This window comes from Caretta caretta, chromosome 17 (assembly GCF_965140235.1).
Source record: "Caretta caretta isolate rCarCar2 chromosome 17, rCarCar1.hap1, whole genome shotgun sequence".
NCBI classification, from domain to species: domain Eukaryota; kingdom Metazoa; phylum Chordata; order Testudines; family Cheloniidae; genus Caretta; species Caretta caretta.
In genome coordinates this window covers 16275128-16294690 of record NC_134222.1, presented here as the reverse complement: position 1 = coordinate 16294690, position 19563 = coordinate 16275128, and the positions used below count along the sequence as shown (strand labels likewise).

General features: G+C 45.1%; 1 protein-coding gene across 1 annotated transcript in view; it reads right to left on the bottom strand.

Moving 5' to 3' along the window:
* CASTOR2 (cytosolic arginine sensor for mTORC1 subunit 2) overlaps window positions 1-19563 on the bottom strand; it is a 176496-nt gene that overhangs the window by 52302 nt on the left and 104631 nt on the right. The gene's annotated exons all lie outside the window — the stretch shown is intronic.

Sequence of the window (19563 nt, the reverse complement as noted above, 5' to 3'; positions counted from 1 at the left end):
TGCAGGTGTCAACACGACACACCCTAACTCAGACAGATCTCTAACACAGCAGCACAATCTGTGCCATCTTTTCCAGGGGTGAAGTCTTTAAAGCCATGACTTACTGCAGTAGCGCCCGAATCCCTGAAACGCAAGCCAATGGCGGAGAATGAAAACCCATAGGAGGCACATCTGCCAAACCAAATAGTATTTTACCATCAGGCGTGGAAGGAGGCTGGAATTGGAAATGACACAAACATCTCCCCTCCCTCCTACACAGTTACATACACGGATGTACACCTCAGAGCCATCCTTAACATCAATCTAGTTTCACCACTGTGTCTCATCTGAGTTAGTATAGCAGCTCACTGCTAAGATCCAAGGCCACACTTGTCCATGCTACTGTGTCTTTAAAATACAGGCTGCCTTTACGGTGGGATACTATACTTTTAAAAGGTCTGGTGAAGAGAACTGGATTTATATTTTAACTACACTAAATGCAAACCCATGAAAAACACACACAGTACATGGTCCAGTTATGCGACGACCCCCAGAAAAGACATTCAAAGCTCCTCTGTCCGATGAAGTGAGCTGTAGCTCACGAAAGCTTATAACCAAACAAATTGGTTAGTCTCTAAGGTGCCGCAAGTCCTCCTTTCCCTTTTGCGGATACAGACTAACACGGCTGCTACTCTGAAACCTCTCCTCCAAGTCATCCATTCCTCCAAGTCATCAATTATCTCAAATTTGTATCCATCCCCCTCGGCCATCACAACAAACAGGCATGCATCTGATCTCAGTTATCTCAAATGGGCGACAAGCCCGAACTGCGTGCACTACATTTGGAGTAACAGCCCTGACCATTCCGGGGGTGGGGAGGGAGTTCACAGAGTATTTGACTGAGAAGGGAAAAGAGCAGTTCCTCTAACTGGAACTACGCAAGTAAGCGGCAGAGAGCACACACACACCACCCTGCCATAGACTGATCAAACTGTGAAAACATAACACCTCTGCGGGTTGCTTGTGGAAGTATTAGCCTTATGAAAATCATCCCTTTGGTGCAGATGATGCATGCCACGTTTTTAAAGTACCTGAGCAATTATCCCTCATTTCTTTTTTCATGGTATGTACATTACAGGAAGGAAGTACTACACTTACAAGAAGAAATAATGGCACTTCTTTAAGAGACCCTACAGCAAAAACTGCCTAATTCCCCTCCCAACCGGACCCAAATATAAAGTTTCTAAGGGAGTAAGAGTCCCAGGGAGTTATTGCATATGATAAACACAGGGCAGCAATCTCTATGAAACAACATGACTGAGCAGAACTTGTAATTCCCACCCACACACTTTAATTATACGAGAAGTGCATACTATTAGTGTCAGACTTACGTGAAAACCACATGGCCTGAAGGAGTGACAGCTGAAAGAGTCACAGGCATTTTGTCAAGAACAATACAAGAGCTTTTCTTTGCAGGAAATTAAAAACAAGGAAACAAATGCTGCCACTTGCGTAAGCCACAGACGGGCTCAGACAAAAAATTATTTCAAGAATGTTTGTGTTCCAGATCAATGGACTGATTGCTGGGGCAGGCAATTAACACCTTGAAATTATTCAACAAGACGAGGGGATGATGGAGAGGAGAATAATAATAATAGATCGTCACAGTTATGAAAGTCAATACTTGACTCCAGAAATCACAACTGAATTTGAGTAATAACCCAAGCCACTGTAGGAAACTTGCCGTCTGATGTCCTTGCAAGTTGGCCAGGCAGGATGGAAAAAAGGATAGAATGCAGAGAAGGGGGGCTGCTGAGATACAGAACTGATGTGGTACAGGAAGAGGAGGCTGTCAAAGATGCTGCTACAAGTGTAGGGGGGGTAAGGGAAGAAGAAGAGAGAAAGAAGCACACAAACTTGGGAAGCAGAGGAAGTTTTCAAGGCGATGACTATGGGGGACTAAGGACACAACCAGACCACCAATATGTAAGCAAGTCAGGGGACCACATTCCAAGCTGGGGACCATCCTGTCTATATAACAAACTGCCACCAGGTCAGAGTAAAGCTGGGTTGTAAATAGGACCTGTGACTTGGTTGTTTCAGGGGTATGAAAGGCAAGCTGGACCCATCAAAAACCTGCACAGCAGCAGGTCAGTTCATCTTGATTAGAGCTTTGCCTGTGTCTGCAACCGGCTGAGCTCCAAAAGAGGAAAGCAATCTCACCCAGGATCACACCTCAGGTAGGTGCTGAAGTCCCACTGACATCAAATGCTCTCCCTCTTTTTACTAAATTAAGCTTGTAACACAGCATCCAACCTGTAATGTTAATTTTACTGGGCGCTACAGACGTGTCTGGGTAGTCCAACTCTGCTTTTGAAAACGGTTAGAATATTAATGGTAAATAAGTTGAACTGTTGTGTGATTGTTATACACACGCCTCTTAACATCTGTATGCATGTAGTGTGTTTCATCTTTAGTTTCCAAGGTAGGGTGGGGAATAACCCTGAGGTTAGCGTCTAAATTAGAGGTGTCAGAGGCATCCATTAAAACAAGTCACATCAAATCCCCAAACTTACTAAGAGCCAACAACTCACTTTGCCCACTTGGGGCCTTATCCTAAGACTGCTGAAATCACCGGCGATCACTCCATTTCCATCACTGGCATTGGACCAAGCCTGTGGACTAAGCTCAACTTTTACTATGCCATTGAAGGCGGCTTCCCTGGGTGTTGTGACGAAAGTGGGAATTTTCTGTAACATTTTTATGAATGACAAGCATGGCAGTGACAGATGTGAGAGGGTATTGCTATTCAGAGGGTGCAGAAGGCTTAGCACGCTGATCCCAGGGCAGAGCAGGAGACATGGGCGTTTGTGTCACATAAAAGCGCCTGGAGTGATATGAATGGGTTTTAAGGACTGGCTGAAACCAACCTATGTAAATGGAGGATCATTCAGGAAGACAGTGAAACCCTAAACGGCCGTGACATTCACACCTAGTGACTAACAGCCAAGAGGAAGGAGATTTCCTCCATCTCTCAGCAGGGAAGCAGGGCACGTGCCATGAGCAGGAGAACAGTGTCAAGTGGCTGTGATAAGAGCTGAGTTCACATGTCTACACAGCAATTAGACACCTGCGTGCCAGGGCTCTGGCTGTGGGGCTGTTTAACTCTGGTGAAGACGTAACACTGCAGCCTGGGCTCTAGGGTCCCATAAGGTGGGAGGGTCCCAGAACTCGGGCTGGGGCCCAGACGTCTACACTACAATTAAACAGCCCTGCAGCCCAAGTCAGACGGCATGGGCCAGCTGCGGGTTTTTAATCCTGGTGTAGACGTACCACAGAGACAAAGGAGGCTCTCACCTGTGACAGAGAGAAAGGGACAGAGAAGGAGACAGGAAGCAAAGATGGTTCCTTCAGCAGCACGGCTCAAGGGAGCCCTGGCGTTGGCCAGTCTGAACTTGGTCTTTGCTTTTGTTTCTCTATGCTGACCTACGCACTGTCCCCTGCCGCACACCAGGTGACTAATCAATCATCATCTTGTTTTAAAAAGGCCGCCTAGTGTCACTGCATATACACACTGGGAGCATTGCACCCTGAAAGGGGTTGGGACAAGCCTCCCACAGGAGTCAGGCTTGGCAGGACTCTGCTGCATGGGGCCATGGAAAGAGACAGGCATCGCTGGTGCCCCAAGGCCCAGTTTTGGGCCTGTCCCAGTGGAACTGTGTGGATGCTGGAGGTCCAGCACACTGCAGGGAGCAATCCTAAGGGCATGTTTGCAGGCTGGGGCATAGACCAGGCCCCATGAATCTGTGTCAGGTGTGCACTTTCCTTGTCACTCCTGCAGGGTTGCATATCAAAGATGTACAAGGTTTCAGTAACTGCAGAGTTAAGCCCTACTCCTCTGACAGGTCCCCACACTTCTAGTATTAGGTTATGTTGAAAGCACATCTCCTTTGCCCACGTGGTTGTCTGTCAGGAATGTGTTTATATCTAATCTGAACACAGGGAGGGCCCAGGCCAGCCAAGTGCAAAATTCCTGCAAGCACAGATGCTCTTAACACTTTGAAATCATGCTGATCTGATAAGTCAGCCAGGGAATCAGCAGGTAAACAAAGCTGGTTCCTGATAAGGAGCATTAGAGATAGGGCAGTCCACATATTTAGCTGTCCCTGGAGGAAGCAGCAATAATGGTTTACATTGTTCCCTACCGATACTGTGCCTTCAGCAAGGGGGAAGCCAGATACTGCCTTGACCACTGTTCGATGTAGTCTGTGACAAGAAAAATGAAGCACCTGCTCACAGCTAGGCTCACCCAAGTGTTAACATTTTATTACAATATTTCCTGCCCCAGACATAGATAAAAAGACAGACGTACTATATATATAGGTTTCAGAGTAACAGCCGTGTTAGTCTGTATTCGCAAAAAGAAAAGGAGTACTTGTGGCACCTTAGAGACTAACCAATTTATTTGAGCATAAGCTTTCGTGAGCTACAGCTCACTTCATCGGATGCATCTGATGAAGTGAGCTGTAGCTCACGAAAGCTTATGCTCAAATAAATTGGTTAATCTCTAAGGTGCCACAAGTACTCCTTTTCTTTTTAATATATATATATATAGGGGTGGGGGGATTGCTCCAGCAAGGAAGAGATGCCTGTAAGTAATGGGGGATTTGGGAAGAAAGTTTAGACAGAAGTCTGTTTTTCTTTCTTGTAGCATTTGGTTAGCACTTAGCAGAAGATGAGCCACCAATCCAGCCCAGGTAGATGGCTCCGTTTCATGGCCGCCATCCATCAAGACTGATAGCCATGTGTGGGCTGGGGAGGGGTGGGGGTATCACTTCCTGGGAGTTTGTTTGTCATTTCCCTGGGGAGAACTTTTCTCCAGAAGACTGAGGGCAGGTCTCCACTAGAATCGCTGCACTGCTCTATGCAGATGGGAGAAAGCTCTCCCCTTGGCATAGCTACTCCACCTCCCTGAGTGGTGGTAGCTATGTCATTGGGAGAGTGTCTCCCACCGACAAAGCACTGTCCACATCAGTGCTTAGGTGGGTGTAATTTACGTTGCTCCGGGGGGGGGGGGGGGGGGGGGGGGATGGGGTGTTTGCTTTGCCACAGCCCTGAGCGACATAAGTTATACCAAAGCAAGCGCTAGTGTGTACAAGCCCTTAGCCTTGCTGCTAGAGAGAGACTGGACTAAAGAAAATTATTTAAGACACAAGAAAATGAAGCAAGGTCGAGAACATAGTTTGAGAGCCGGGAACTTGCAAGTTCTCATCCTAGCTCCGACATCAACTTTCACTCGGTCTGTGGCCTACATTGGCAAAAGCATCTGCTAATTTGAGGTGCCCCGTGTAAGACACGTGTGTGGCCTGATTTATCAGAGATGCTAAACCTGACCTGACGTCACTGGGAGCTCTGGGTGGCTCAGCACCTCTAAAAAAATCAGACTGTAAACTGGGCTTCCAAAAATGAAGGCACCCTAAGCCAGTGGACACTTTTCAAAACCCTCTGTCTCTAGCTTCTCCCCTTCAAACTTCCCCAAGCGTATCATGGGGATGTAATTGCGGCAAGGGCGGCGGAAGCTTCCCAAGCGTGGGCGGGGGCCCCCACCGGTGCTCAAACGTGGCCCCACTCCTATGCCACCCCCCATCCCCCCAAGGCCCTGCCCCTCACACCTCAACCCCCCCAGCCCCGTTGCTCATCCTTGTGGCCAGTAAAAGTGCCCTGCCACTTTTAAAAGTGTGTGTGTGTGTGTGGTGGGGGGTAAAGAATATATTAGAGATACAAGGAGAGAGAGAGAGAGAGAGAGAGAGAGAGAGAAGCTTTTGAGCTACAGAGCTCTTCTTCAGGTCTGGGCTGTAGCTCAAAAGCAGGTCTCTCTCTCACCAACAGAAAGAAGCTGGTCCAATAAAAGATATTACCTCACCCACCTTGTCTCTAAAACATCACAGTGATTCCATGCAAGCAGGATGAAGTCCACTGGCCTAGGCTGCAACTTTCAGCAACATTTTAATTCCTTGATCTCTCTCTCTCTCTCTCTCTCTCTCTCTATTTTAAAAAGAACTATTAATGGTAACTATTGCAACAGCATCTAGAAGCCCCACCTGAGATCAGAGCCCCATTGTGCTAGGTGCCATACATGCACTACGAGTGACAGACCCTGCAGCTCTCAACAGACAGGACAGATAAAGGGTAGTCTTTAAATCATGATTTGAGGACTTCAGTAACTCAGCCAGAGGTGATGGGTCTATCACAGGAGGAAGTGGGAGAGGTTCTGTGGCCCGCATTATGCAAGAGGTCGGCCTAGATGATCACCATGGTCCCTTCATTAAAGTCCCTTTAAGTCCATGAGGTGTCCACTGTAATCAATAGGGTGTGATTGCAGCTCTTCTAGCTAACTTGGGTCCCAGCTTTAATCTAGCTAACATGGACCCCAGTGCAGCTTCAGTGCAGACTGGCACCGTGAATAATTTGGTTCTGGTCAGGTTTGCACAGCCCACACTGAAGTGCATGTTCCCACAGTTTTCCTGCTCTGCAACCCAAGCTTGCGAGATTCAAGCAAGCTCGGATATGTCAACTCAAGCTGGACAATCGCACCCTGTGATTGTAGGGTAGACCTACCCCAAGGGTAGCAGGAGGGATGCAGGTGAAACTACTTGCCCAAGGCCACACCGAACATCAATCGCTGAGCAGGAACTGAACTGCTCTCCAGCGCTTTACCCTCTGGCTCACACAGAAATCTCCCCTTTCTGTTCTTCACTTCCAAGCCATCTTTGATCTTCTCTGACACAGGGGCATGTCTAGAAGAAATTAAGGGAGGGAGTATTTCTGACCTCCAGAATGGAAATAAAGTCAAGCTTTGAGGTCATCTGACATCAAGTACCAGAGAAGCAGCAGCACCACTCATAATTAAAAATAAGATTCCAAAAATCTTGCTGGGTGCTTTGGAGGCACCCAGTTCACCCAAATAGAATTACAGTAGGCATGGCTTCTTCTTTTTCACCACCCCCTAAACCATTAGATCAACATAGCCAGCCTCCAAGGAAATCAGCTCAATTCATTTTCACTGTGATAGGTTTGAACCTAAAGCATATTCTTTATTTCCCTGCAATATTCAAAACAACCCAAGACACACACAAATAAGGAGCAGCATGAAAACTGGAAAATAAATAGGATCTACTCACCCATATAGACCTCTAATGAGCTCTGTGCTGCGGAAATAAAAATCCCCTGCAGGAGAAGTGAATCTTGTGCAGTGTGGTAGAGAGAGCTCCCTGCCTGCCCATTTGTGGGAAATTAGAGGTATAAACAAAACATGAGGGAAACCAAAATGGCTTAAGTGGGAAACCTCCAAATGAGGAAGCTCTGACACTGTGGTAGCTAACCCACATGCATGGTAGCTAACCCCCAGGCACACTAACATCACAATAAAGAGAACACAATAAAATGCCAGACGCATCCATCATTTCAACAGGAACTCAACTAGCCAGCCATCTACAGAGACTCCTTTCCACCCCTTCATTGTTTCAGGAAGCACACTCTCAGCCATCTCCAAAACCCGTATCAAACAGAGGTCTTTTGCAGCATGCTCACGATGTTATGGATGTGCCCAGTAAGATCCACAGTCTGGGAGCCTCCTTCCCGCCCCAGAGAATGTCCTGCCAGCTGCCCCACCTATAAATTTGTACGTTAAAGGAATGAAAGAGAGGTGAGCAGTGGGCAGGAAATGAGACCAGAAAATTATGGTGGGGCAAATCAATGGGGAGTTTTGAAAATAAGCAAGGAGATTTTCAGCTGAATTTGGAAATGTACAGGAGAAATAAGAGGAGACGTGTTCTACTTCTTAGTATCATGGCCCACGTGACCGCGAGGCTAGAAAGTTCGGTACTGCTGACAGGAAATGATTAAAGCACAGATACAGATTGTGGCAGACTGCCCAAGGTCAAGTCCTGGCAACAGTGTGGCTAAGCGATAGGGATATAGTGTGAAAACTTCTCTGGGGCCAAGGATAACATCGAGATTTCTAGTATTAAGAGTGAAGTTAAGGAAAGCGATAGACACGTGACAAAGAGGACATTTCACCCAAGATGAGGGTGTCTGTCTTGGAATAGGAAGTTAATGTGTTGCCTGCATTTGATGGAGTCAAGTCCAGCAGATGGACAGGAGAAAATGATTTCAGAGACGTAGCCAGGTATGTCACCAACACAGACAGAATATCTTGGGTTGAAGCTAACACCTCACATACACCAGGGCCTGTTGATATTTCCCCTTCTATCACGCATCTTGCTCATGGCTTATACACACTGCCACTTACGTCAATTTAACTTATGTTGCTCCGGGGTGTGAATAAGCCACCTCCCAAGCCACGTAAGTTACAGCAAGCTAAGTTCCGTTGTGGACAGGGCTATCTCGGCAGGAGAGCTTCTCCTGCCAACATAGCAACGGCCTCTCGGGAGGTGATTTTGTTAGGCCAATGGGAGAGCTTTCTCCCGTCGGCATAGAGCGTCTTCACCAGATGTGCTACAGCAGCTGCATCAATGCAGCTGGAGCGCTCCTAGTGTAGACTAGCCCTTAGATTTTATGCTTTTCAAGCAAGGGGACTTGCCTCCTATCTTGTCTGTAAAGTCCCAAGCACACAAATGATAATGTGTAAATATTTATTCCATTAACCAAAGGGAGATGATACATGGAGTCAGAGGACCAACACCCAGGGAATGAGAAGATGATGTTGGGTTGAATTTTCAAAAGCACCTAAGACATTTAGGGGCTCATGTCCCAGGGAAAATCACTAGGACCTGTGTTCCTAAATCACTTGGTGCTTATTAGAATTTTACAGGTTGAATTCTCAGGTCTCCATCACATACAAAAAAGAAAAAGAGAGGGTAGAATTCCAGGAGACAAAGCACCCAGGGGGCTGGTTTCTTGCTCTAGGCATGCATGAAGGTGAAGCAAGATTACAAAAAGGAACAGTTGTGTTGCTGTGTGGTGTGTTGCATACAACAATGAAAACAAATGGCACAAACATGACTCTGCAATCCAAAGAAACCATCTCCTTGGTTGGGGGAAAAACAAGTCTCCCTGGTACTCATACGTAATTCGCATGACACATCAATTAACTGCAGTGCAACAAATTGTTCCTATAATTACACCTGCTTCATCACAGCAGCAAATCCCAAAAAGTTCAGCTGCATTCCAATAACCTCCAGCCTCCCAATCAACCACGGGGATGAGTTTTCCGAAGGAGTGATAAACCATATAGTACTCCTTGGGGAACTAAAACACGTTCTCCCAATTTGATTCTTTTTAGTGTTTTTCAAATCCAAACACATCATCTACTGAAAAGGAAAGATGTAGTACATGAAATTTACATGATAACACTCTTTGCCTCTTTGATGCAAATTAGGAATGTGTTTTTCCCTCTTCAGAGGTCCCACTTTTGATGGCTGGATGAATTTTTAGCATTAATCCTCAAGAATTCCATCAGCTAAGAAAGATGCACCTTCAGCATCCACCCACTCATTTTCTGCCATGTGAATTTTTTGTTTAATAAACCTTAGCACAGTTTGTATGTCTCAATAACACTGTTTTAGTAGTCATGGTGACAAAACTCGGGTGCTTGGCAACCCATCAATGATGCTGCACATCTAAGATGACTAATCCTAAAAGATTAATTTGGAGAACTCATTTGAATACTTAAAGATATGCAGGTGTGACACAGAGGCCCTTTTGCGGTTCACTACTCTGTCAGCAATTCTTGTCAGGCCTGAGATGCTCACTACATCTCACACACTGCTGTCATGATATATATTTAAAAGGGGACATGTAATATATCATTTGAAATCTAACACCACACCGGTCACTAATGCCACTGTGAAATGCTTGTAACAATTCTTTGGTGAAATTATGTGTATTTGCTGGTACGTCCTGGAGACTGTAAACAGACAAATGAGACAAAACAGATTCCTTTTTTTTAAAGGGGAAAGAAAATATGGTGGCAGACGCCTAGCCCGGAAAGAGGGTTCTGACCTGCTAGTGGCTAATCCTCCTGCAGTTTGTAATGGGGCAGGTGTGAACCTAAGAGCATCCCAAGGCCAGCGATCAAGGGGCTCCCTCTGACAGAAATCTTCAGCTGGCTCGACCAGTATACCCCGACTCATTGGCGTCATGATCTGTATCTAAAAGGTGCCATGTACTATATCACTGGAAAACTAATGACACACTGGTGATTAATCTCATTGTGAAATGTATGTATTAACATGCTATGTGGAGATACGGGTGTTCTCTGTATTTGAATGAAGCAGAAAACAGGTCTGCCCCGCTCAAAAATGAAAAGCAGGGTGGCCAGTGACAATGGGAATGCAATTTACATATGCAGCGAACAGAACCATCAAAGTTCTCAAGATTGCTGGGGAGGCAGCCTGTCTAGATCATAAAGTAATGTCTATTGGACAATGAAAGAAAATTTACATGCCAGGCTAAAAAAAAAGCCATCATGAGAGGAAGGGAAGAAGACGACCACTTAATCTCGACAGGGGATGGAGATGTCAGCTCCAGGAAGACTTGCTGCTTCTTGCAGCGAGGTCAGTACACTCAAAGAGATGCTTTTCAAAGGTTTACTGGACTATGAAGGGAGGGGCAGAGAACCCCTAAATTATCCATCACTTGAGGGACTAAGAGGCCAGAGCTCTTGAGATGGTAGAACAATGGGTCCTTCAACTGAGAGGGCTGAAGTCTCCAGTACTGCAAACCCCAAATGTTCAAAAATCAAGAGTCAGGTTCATCAAAAATCATGAGATTATGTAACAATAATAGATTTGGTGTTCTTATTTGCCACCTGCTTTTTGAGCTTTTAGGGTGCATCAGGATCACATTCTGAAGCTTCCTCAACAGCCACCAGGGCAAGAAATTTATGGGTTTTTTTTAAATGAATGAAGGCTGAAATCATCACATATCCACTTGACTCCAGGAGCTGGGGCTTTAAGGAAAACAATTATCATGACACTGATGACAAAATCACGAGAGTTGGCAACACAGTCTCTTGGAAATTGATTATAGGCGAGAAATCTGCTTAATTGAACATTTGTAACTGGCTGAAATTAAATTTTAGTCTTAGAAGGGTACTCCTACTTTTGTTTGTTTGTAACCCTTTCTAACCTTCTTTATTCCTTCTACTTGGTATCACTCAACCTATGACTTCTGTTTAATAAACTAGAAAGGGCTGGAGTCAGATCTTCTGGCTTCTGGGGTCCACTTGTCGGACTTCTAGGCTGTAACATTTCAGTCTTTCAGGTCTTTGCTGGCACTAAAAATTCATGGCCACCACTTGAATTAGTGCACTGGGGGAGTCATCCAGCGAAAAGAGCCAAAGCAAGTATAGAGCGATAACTCTGCATGGCTGGATCGGCTTGGCATTGTTAATGGTGATGTCTTTTTCCCCCCTCACAGATTTGGTATTTCACTTCTAGAACCATCTGCCACTTGGTATTTAATGCACAGAGGCAGGAGTAAATTGTTAGTGGCCTCTGCAAGCAGACACACCCGCAGAAATCACTTTGCCTGGAACTCATTTCTCTCTCTCTCGCTCTCTTTTTATTTTAAAGAAAAAGTAATGGGCACAAGTGGTTGAAGACAGCGTCCTACTCCACCAACAAAGTACAAGAATATAAGCTTCAGGTTATGTGATCCCAGAGCCCTACACAATTATTTGCCTATTATTGTTATGATTATTCATAAGCATTTATATTATGCTAGCACCCAACTGCCCCAAAGGAAGATGGGAACACAGAGAATACATGATTTCCCTGTACTCACACAGGGTACAGCTACACAGCAACCCAACTGCTCCCTTCTGTGCTGTAGGGCTAAAAATAGCAATGCAGATGTTTGGGCTCGGGCTGCGACAACTGACAAGGTGGGAGGGTCTGAGAGCTCAGGCTCCAGCTTGATACCGAATGTCTACACTGCTCTATTTAGCTCTGCAGCATGAGCCTGGGTCAGTTGACCCAGGCTTTGACGCTTGCTGCGGCAGGGGCTGTTTTTTACTGTGTAGACATACCACGGGGTCTGTGGAAGAGCTGGGAACTGAACAGAGTTCACCTGAGTCCCAGCCCAGTGCTTTAATCACAAGGCCATGTTTCCTAATTGCACCTGTCTTCCAAGAATGATTGCGTTTCTCTGTGCCTACCCTGCAGCCAGAGAGCGGAGTATGTGAAACCTGAAGTGGCAGAATGAAGGCAGTTTCAATCAAAGCTTCCTTTTAATACTTCACAAAATCCTAATTTCACGTATTTATCCAGGATTATTATTGTTTTTGAAAATGGAACAAATTCTCAGGCACGCTGTAAAGGCACTTGCCACTGTAGCCAACACAGAACCCAAGTGAGCATAAGAAGCTCTTCTTTTTCTGTGTCATTTTATTGGACCTTCTGCTCCTCCAGGGATGACAGAGTTCACACAGAACTTCTCTCCAGACATACCACATTATACTTCTATCACAGAGCAACCGCAGCAGCAATGATGATTATCACGAACAGTAATAACCTACATTTCTATAGCACCTAGAATAACAAAATGCTTCACCAACACCACATACAGTATGTAGGGTGACCATATTTTCCCAAAGGGAAAATGGGACACCAGACAGGGCTGGGCCTGAGGCTCCCCTCCCCCACTGCAGGTGGGAACGCCCATGGTCCCCTCACCACCCTGTGCACAGGGCCAGCCCAAGCCACGCCTCTCTCCTGAGCCCTCCCGCCTGTGCGGGGCTGGCATTGCCATTCATCCACTAGGGGTCGCACATGACATTTTTGGCAAAACTGGGCATTTGTCCCATTTGCTCTTGCCAGCTTATCATCAGTTGGCAAGAGTAAACGGGACAAATGCCCAGTTTTGCCAAAAAAGTCATGACGGGACAGAGCTTAAAAAAGGGACTGTCCTGGCCAAAATGGCACTATGCTCACCCTAAGTACCTGCTGAAATGCAGTCAGTACAACATGCTGAACAACTGTGTTGGGAAGGGGACATTTTGGTCCAGGAGACTATTCTTGTGAACCCAGCTTATCCACCTTTGAAGGATAAAGGCTGGGCTGCACCCGTGGTTGCAGGGGTGTTGGATATTTCAGACCTGAACCTAAAATCATCAAGATGTATCTCCCTCTGGTTCCTTCAGTGGAAATGGGAGGACATAGATCTTACTGTAGAAATGCCTGTGGACACCCATAATTCCGATTCAAAGCAACATTTTCAAACTTGGGTGCCTAACGTTAAGATGCCTAAACATTGATTTTAGGAAGCTAAGTTTAAACACCCAGCTTTGAAAATTTTGGCCTTTATGTCTGGTTAGGTAACTGCACACACAATCTATTGATTAGAGCAAGAGTATGGGAATAGGGGCTCTATTCCCTGCATCACTATGTGATCTCAAGTAAATTGCTTCATGTCTCTGAGTCCCCCCATCTAACACTTACCCAGAGCACTAGAAGTGACTCATAACGGAATGTACACGAGACCCTTAGACAGCAGCTGCTACATCAGTGCAAGGGGTTGCTATAAATCTCCATACAAGGAGTGAAGTCTTTGCCTCATTTAAGCCAATGGGAGATTTGCCACTGACTTCAAAGGGGCAAGGATTTCACCGTGTGTGTGTAAATTGTAGAGTGAATAAATAAAGAGGACGAAAGATTGCTACTGCAGAAGCATGGTGCCACTTTTAAACATGTTAAAAAATTCAGCTGATGAGGTTTAAAAAAACAACAAAGGGCAACCCTGAAGATGGAAGAGGAAAATTCTTCCCACAGCACCCCGTGCCGTCACATCGAAGGCAGGTCTGAGCCAAGGATGAATGGAGCCTGAAGAGTACACAAAGCTCCAGCTTCTAACCATCACTCATTTTTAGCTTTGTGGTCTTGAAGAGGGGGACAAGCAATCTAGAATAGATCCTCAATTCTCTAATGTTTAACAATGGCATTGTTACATTTTCACTTGTTTAGAAAACCATTAACGAAAGAGCTGCACTGGTGTTACATGTGCGTGCACCAGATTTCAGCTCTATGCAGCTTAAAACAGTCATGAAAAGAGGGGCTCATAATGAAAAAGCTACCATCCTTTTAACTCTCGCTCTGCTACAGGAAGAAAAGCTTCTCTAAAATATTGCACAGGAAGTTGTCTAATTTTGAACGGATAGTGCACAAGCAGTTGCAAAGTCCATTCCACATGATGTTTTACATGGGTCTTTCTCGGAGATCCAACATGCATCACATACATTTGAAACTGAACTGTACAAAGCATTTGAAAGGGAGTTGCGTGGAACAATTGCTCATTAGGTGGAAGAGGATGTGCTGCATGCCACGGGAAGAGGTGGGATAATAGGCCTTATCCAGGGGTTCTCAAACATCACTGCACTGCGACCCCATTCTCACAACCAAAATTACTACACGACCCCAGGAGGGGGGACTGAAGCCTGAGCCCACATGAGCCCAGACCCCCTCAGTGGGGGGCCAAGCGATTCAGCCTTGGGCACAGGGGCCTGTAACCTGAGCCCCGCCGCCCAGGGCTGAAACCAAAGCCTGAAGCCCTTCGGCTTTGGCCACAGGTGATGGGGCTTGGGCTTCAACTTTGGCTGAGGGCAGTGGGGCTCGGGCTTCATCCCCGAGCTCCAGCAAGTCTAAAGCCAGCCATGGCGTGACCCACTTTGGGGTTCCAACCCAGTTTGAGAACTGCTGGTCTTATCCATTTCTAAAATTCTATGTAGCAGGGAGGAAAGAAAGATTGGAAAAGGGGGACAGAGAGAGAGAGAGAAAAAGGGATGAGAGGTGAGAAAAGTAGGAAGCAGGAAGAGACTGATATAGTGTCTAGGCAAACCCTATTTATTCCTCAAAGTCTGTAAAAGAACCTTTATCTGAAAGGAGAAACCTTGAGAGGACACTAGTTAAATGCTTCATTGAATTGGAAGTTATCTTGGAGTATATTTTTAGTTGGCACCAACAGCCATGATATAATCGCTATTATATAACAGCACTACAGATAATAATATTCTGTTTGGTTTGGTAAAGCATAACATGTAGTTGTCCAAACAGAATTCCTTCAAGCATGGCTTAAAAAAAAGAAAATCTCCTTACTGGAGAGTTGATCAATAAGTGCATTTTCCATCAAATGAGGGAGGCAAATCCTTATAAGAAAATCAAATGGAGTAAAAATATTGTTGCTAAGCTTGCTAGTACTTCCCTCTCTCGGACAAACTCAAACAGAATTAACCATTCCTAAAATAGAAATTCCGCTAAAGCTTGTCTATAGTTTAAAGCCACATGCTGGGATTTTGTGCATACACCAAAATTCTCAATACACAAGGGTTTTTAAATCTCCTGATGATGGCACAAAAAAGTTATTTTTAAAAGGAGGTGAGGAAAAATTGCTACTGAAGGAAGTTTCTTTGCCTGTTCACAAAATCATCTCAAATCTGCATTCCTCACATTGCTCTTTAAAAAGTTGACAGTTTTTATTATTCTTCCTAACAGCTGTACGGGCTGAGCAACAGGGACTAGTTCTTCCAAAACTAGGTGTTATTAAAAAAAAAACCACACCAAAAGAAATAAAGCTTTTCAAAGCCACAAATATTCCCTATCCATCATTTCACATCTCTGGAACTAAAAATTGCAGCATCGGGTGCTAAACTCAGCCTCTGAATGTAAAAATAAAAATCAGCCCAGTAGCATGACATGTGCTCTCATATCACACCACTGACTTGTGTAAGGCTTTTTTTTTTTTTTTTTTTGTTATCCAAACATCACAGAGCCTCTCTCTCTGACAATCACAGCAGTAAGTAACTCTGTCTTTTTAGGGTCAAGTCCTATTGCAAATAAATGAGCTGGTTCCAAGAAAGACTGAAGGAAAATCATATGACAAATAACTAGTCCTTAGCTAGCAAGCTCCTAAGGATCCTCCGCTCTACTGCTTCATCCTCCAAACCCCACTTCTCCCCCCATCCAGAGCCTTGCAATGCCTCTGCTTTGATGCTTCAATGACTAGCCCTAGGTTTATAAATAAAAACCAACCCTCCGACAGCTAGATGTGAAGGAGACCAGACAGGCACAATGCAGGTTATCACAGTCTGAAAAACCTAACATTGAGCAGAGAGAGAAATATCAATGCCATTGCTCGGTATACACTGAGCAAAGCTAAAGGGAAGCTGTTTGGCATTAAAATCTGGAGCCATTGCCAGTCAGAGCTTTGCAGAGAGCAATCACGGTCCTATGCAGGAGGAATGTCTGTAGGGTCATTTATATAAGCAAGAAAAGTACAGCTGAACCTGTAAGGAACAGCACAGGACAAAGACAGCAGCATCGTGTGTACAGAGAAGGAGCCCCCAGCCTGGCAGGAGAGAGTGCAAAATTATAGGTTTGGTCCAAATTACGGGGAAGAGGAAGATCAAAAGCATTGAGGTACATTACTGTAGGAGGAACCGTGAAGTGACATGCCCCATAGGCCTCTGCCAGCTCTAACCACTATGATTAGGGCCCTACCAAATTCACAGTCCATTTTGGTCGGTCATAGGATTTTTAAAATAGTAAATTTAATGATTTCAGCTATTTAAATCTGAAATTTCACGGTGTTGTAATTGTAGGGGTCTTGACCCAAAAAGGAATTGTGGGGGGCGGGCGGGGGGGTGGGAAGAGTTCGCAGTACTGTTAACCATGCTTCTGCATTCCGGCTGCTGACGGCAGCACTGCCTTCAGAGCTGGGCAGCTGGAGAGCAGCGGCTACTGGCCAGGAGCCCAGCTCTGAAGGCAGAGCCGCCCCCAGCAGCAGCACTGAAGTACAGATGGCATGGTATGGTATTGCCACTCTTACTTCAGCGCTGCTGCCTGCAGAGCTGGGCCCCAGAAGTAAGGATGGCATGGTAGGGCATTGCCACCCTCACTTCTGCCCTGCTGCTGGTGGGGCGCTGCTTTCAGAGCTGGGCGCCCGGCCAACCACCGCTGCTCTCTGGCTGCCCAGCTCTGAAGGAAGTGCAGAAGTGAGAGTAGCAATACCATGACCCCCTAAAATAACCTTGTGACCCCCCTGTACCCACCCTTTGGGTCAGGACCCCCAATTTGAGAAACGCTGGTCTCCCCCCGTGAAATCTGTATAGTATAGGGTAAAAGCACACAACAGACCAGATTTCAAGAGGGGGAGACCAGATTTCACGGTCTGTGATGAGTTTTTCCATGGCCATAAATTTGGCAGGGCCCTAACTATGATCTTGGGTAAACAACAACAACAGAGAGTAAAATAATTTGACAAAAGCTGGTGGAAAAAGTTGCTCAGGTTTTATTTACCTAAATATGTATCTCACACATTATAGCAAGATACTTCCATTCCACAGTACTCTACACTTGGTCTCTGCTAACCACTGAAATCATAAGGTAGTTTATTGTTAGAGACTGACAAATATTAGAGAGGCACATCTCAAAATAAGCAAGAGGCCAGTGTTTTTGTTGCATTTGCCTTGGTAGTCGTCTTCTCTATAAAAGCTACTAATGGATTTTTAAATATACGATCACTCACAGCACTGAGAGATGAAAAAGAAAAACCCACCTCAACAGAGACAAAGGTTTCTGGTTCTGAGGATCAACAAATATTCATAGGTCATTTCAAACCTGCACAGTTCAGCAAGAGAACAGCCCCAGGTGCAGTGACAAAGGAACTTGACAAAGCTTGTGATGGACGGTTTCTTCTTCTGTAGCGATCAAAACTCTTCTTTGCAAAGCTCTTATTTTGCAGGGAAGCACACAAAGTGGCACAACCCCTATGTCCGTTCTAATTGAACCCAACTACATGCCTGTGGATATGTATCAATTTCTGTTCATGTGCGTGCATGCAAAATGGAAAAGGCATCTTTGGAAATCAGCAGCGAACATATGGTCTGGGTGCTGTTTATCAAACAGAAGATTGCAGTTGGTATTGCAACACTTCTGTTTTAGTCCGCAGGAAACCTCCAGCTGTAAACCACGCAGGAACAACGAAGAGCAGTTTGTCTGTCTCCCTGCTGTAGGGAGTTATTGAAAAAGGATGCTTAATTGAAAAGGGAATAAAAGAGTACACGGACTGGATGAACTAACTGAACTCAAGGGAGGGGTTTAGCTAAGAATGACATTCAGGGTTTGTCTAAAGAAAAACAATTGAACCCCTAGTAAAGAAGTCCCTCTACCACCAACCAATCCTGACCCTCTTTTTTTCTCTCTCCAGCTACCCTATCAAGCCAAGCCAGTGGTGGTAGTGTGGGGAGCAGCTACAGGTTCACAGGCAACTCCTTATTTCATCATATACAGCAGAAACTTCTTGTAGTGAACTCTGATAGTGTGTAACCCCATTTATAGTACTATAAAAGCTCCACAATGTTCAATGTTTTGCAAATAGTATATCAGAAGGGAGAGTAGTCAAGTGATGGGCACAAGGACTGCTGGGTTCTGTTCACAGCTCTGCCACTGGCTCACTGTGTGACCTTGGGCTAGTAACTTAACCCACAGGGCCAAATTCAGAGGTGAGTATTTCAACTAGTGACTTATACCTTTGCCCACCCTGCTCAGTCTGTATGTTGCAACACCAGACTCAAACAACTTAATCAGTCTGTAATTTACAATCATCCTTACATAACCCTCTGAATTTGGCCCACTGTGTCTCAGTTTCCTATCTGTACAAGTGGTACAGTAATGCCTCCCTGCCTGAAGGGAGTGTTGTCAGGCTTAATTCATTCATGCTCCTAAAATGCTTTGATGACCAGTGCTAATGGGATGGCAAAGAATTATTAATCAACTATTGCATTTTCCAGTCCCAGTGACCCTCTCCAGTCGTGAAGCTGTATTGTTAAAAAAACGACTTCATTGTAAGGATGGGTCTGCTATATTTAACATAAAAGTAAACATATTCAACTCACATAAATGGTAAGTAATAAATGAACAGCATAAAAAGATGAAGTTTTGCAAAAAAGATATGAACTATTAATCAAACAGACACTTTGCAAGACTTGACTGTGAAATCGCTAATGATCAGCTGCTGACACCCAGCCAAGGGGAAACAGGAGCTTGGTTTCAACAATACATATTTTTAAACTCATTCTAACGGACATGAAGTCTGCTTTGGTGGTTGAGGCACTGGACAGGACCACTCAGCAGAGCGGGGATCAAATCCTGTGTGATCCTGAGTAAGTCGCAATCGCTCTGTATCTCAGTTTGATACCTCTAAAGGTGGAATAATGCTTCCTTTCTCCCACCTTCTGTCCATCTTTACTGTTTAGACCTCAAGCTCTTTGGGGGGCGGGACGGGAGCTCTCTCTTCCTATGGGCAGGTCTAGACTATGGGGTTAAGTTGACCTAAGTTACACAACTCCAGCTACGTGAATAACATAGCTGGAGTCGACGTAGCTTAGGTTGACTTATTGCGGTGTCTACACCGTGCTGGATCTTGACATCCTCTGATTAAAGGGCTTACACAAATCAGTGTTATTACTAGTCTGAGTATCCAAACTTCCAGGGAAAACCGAATACATTCAAATAATCTGCGATCTAAAGACAGATCCACCCATCTACTGAATCATCTATCACCACAGAA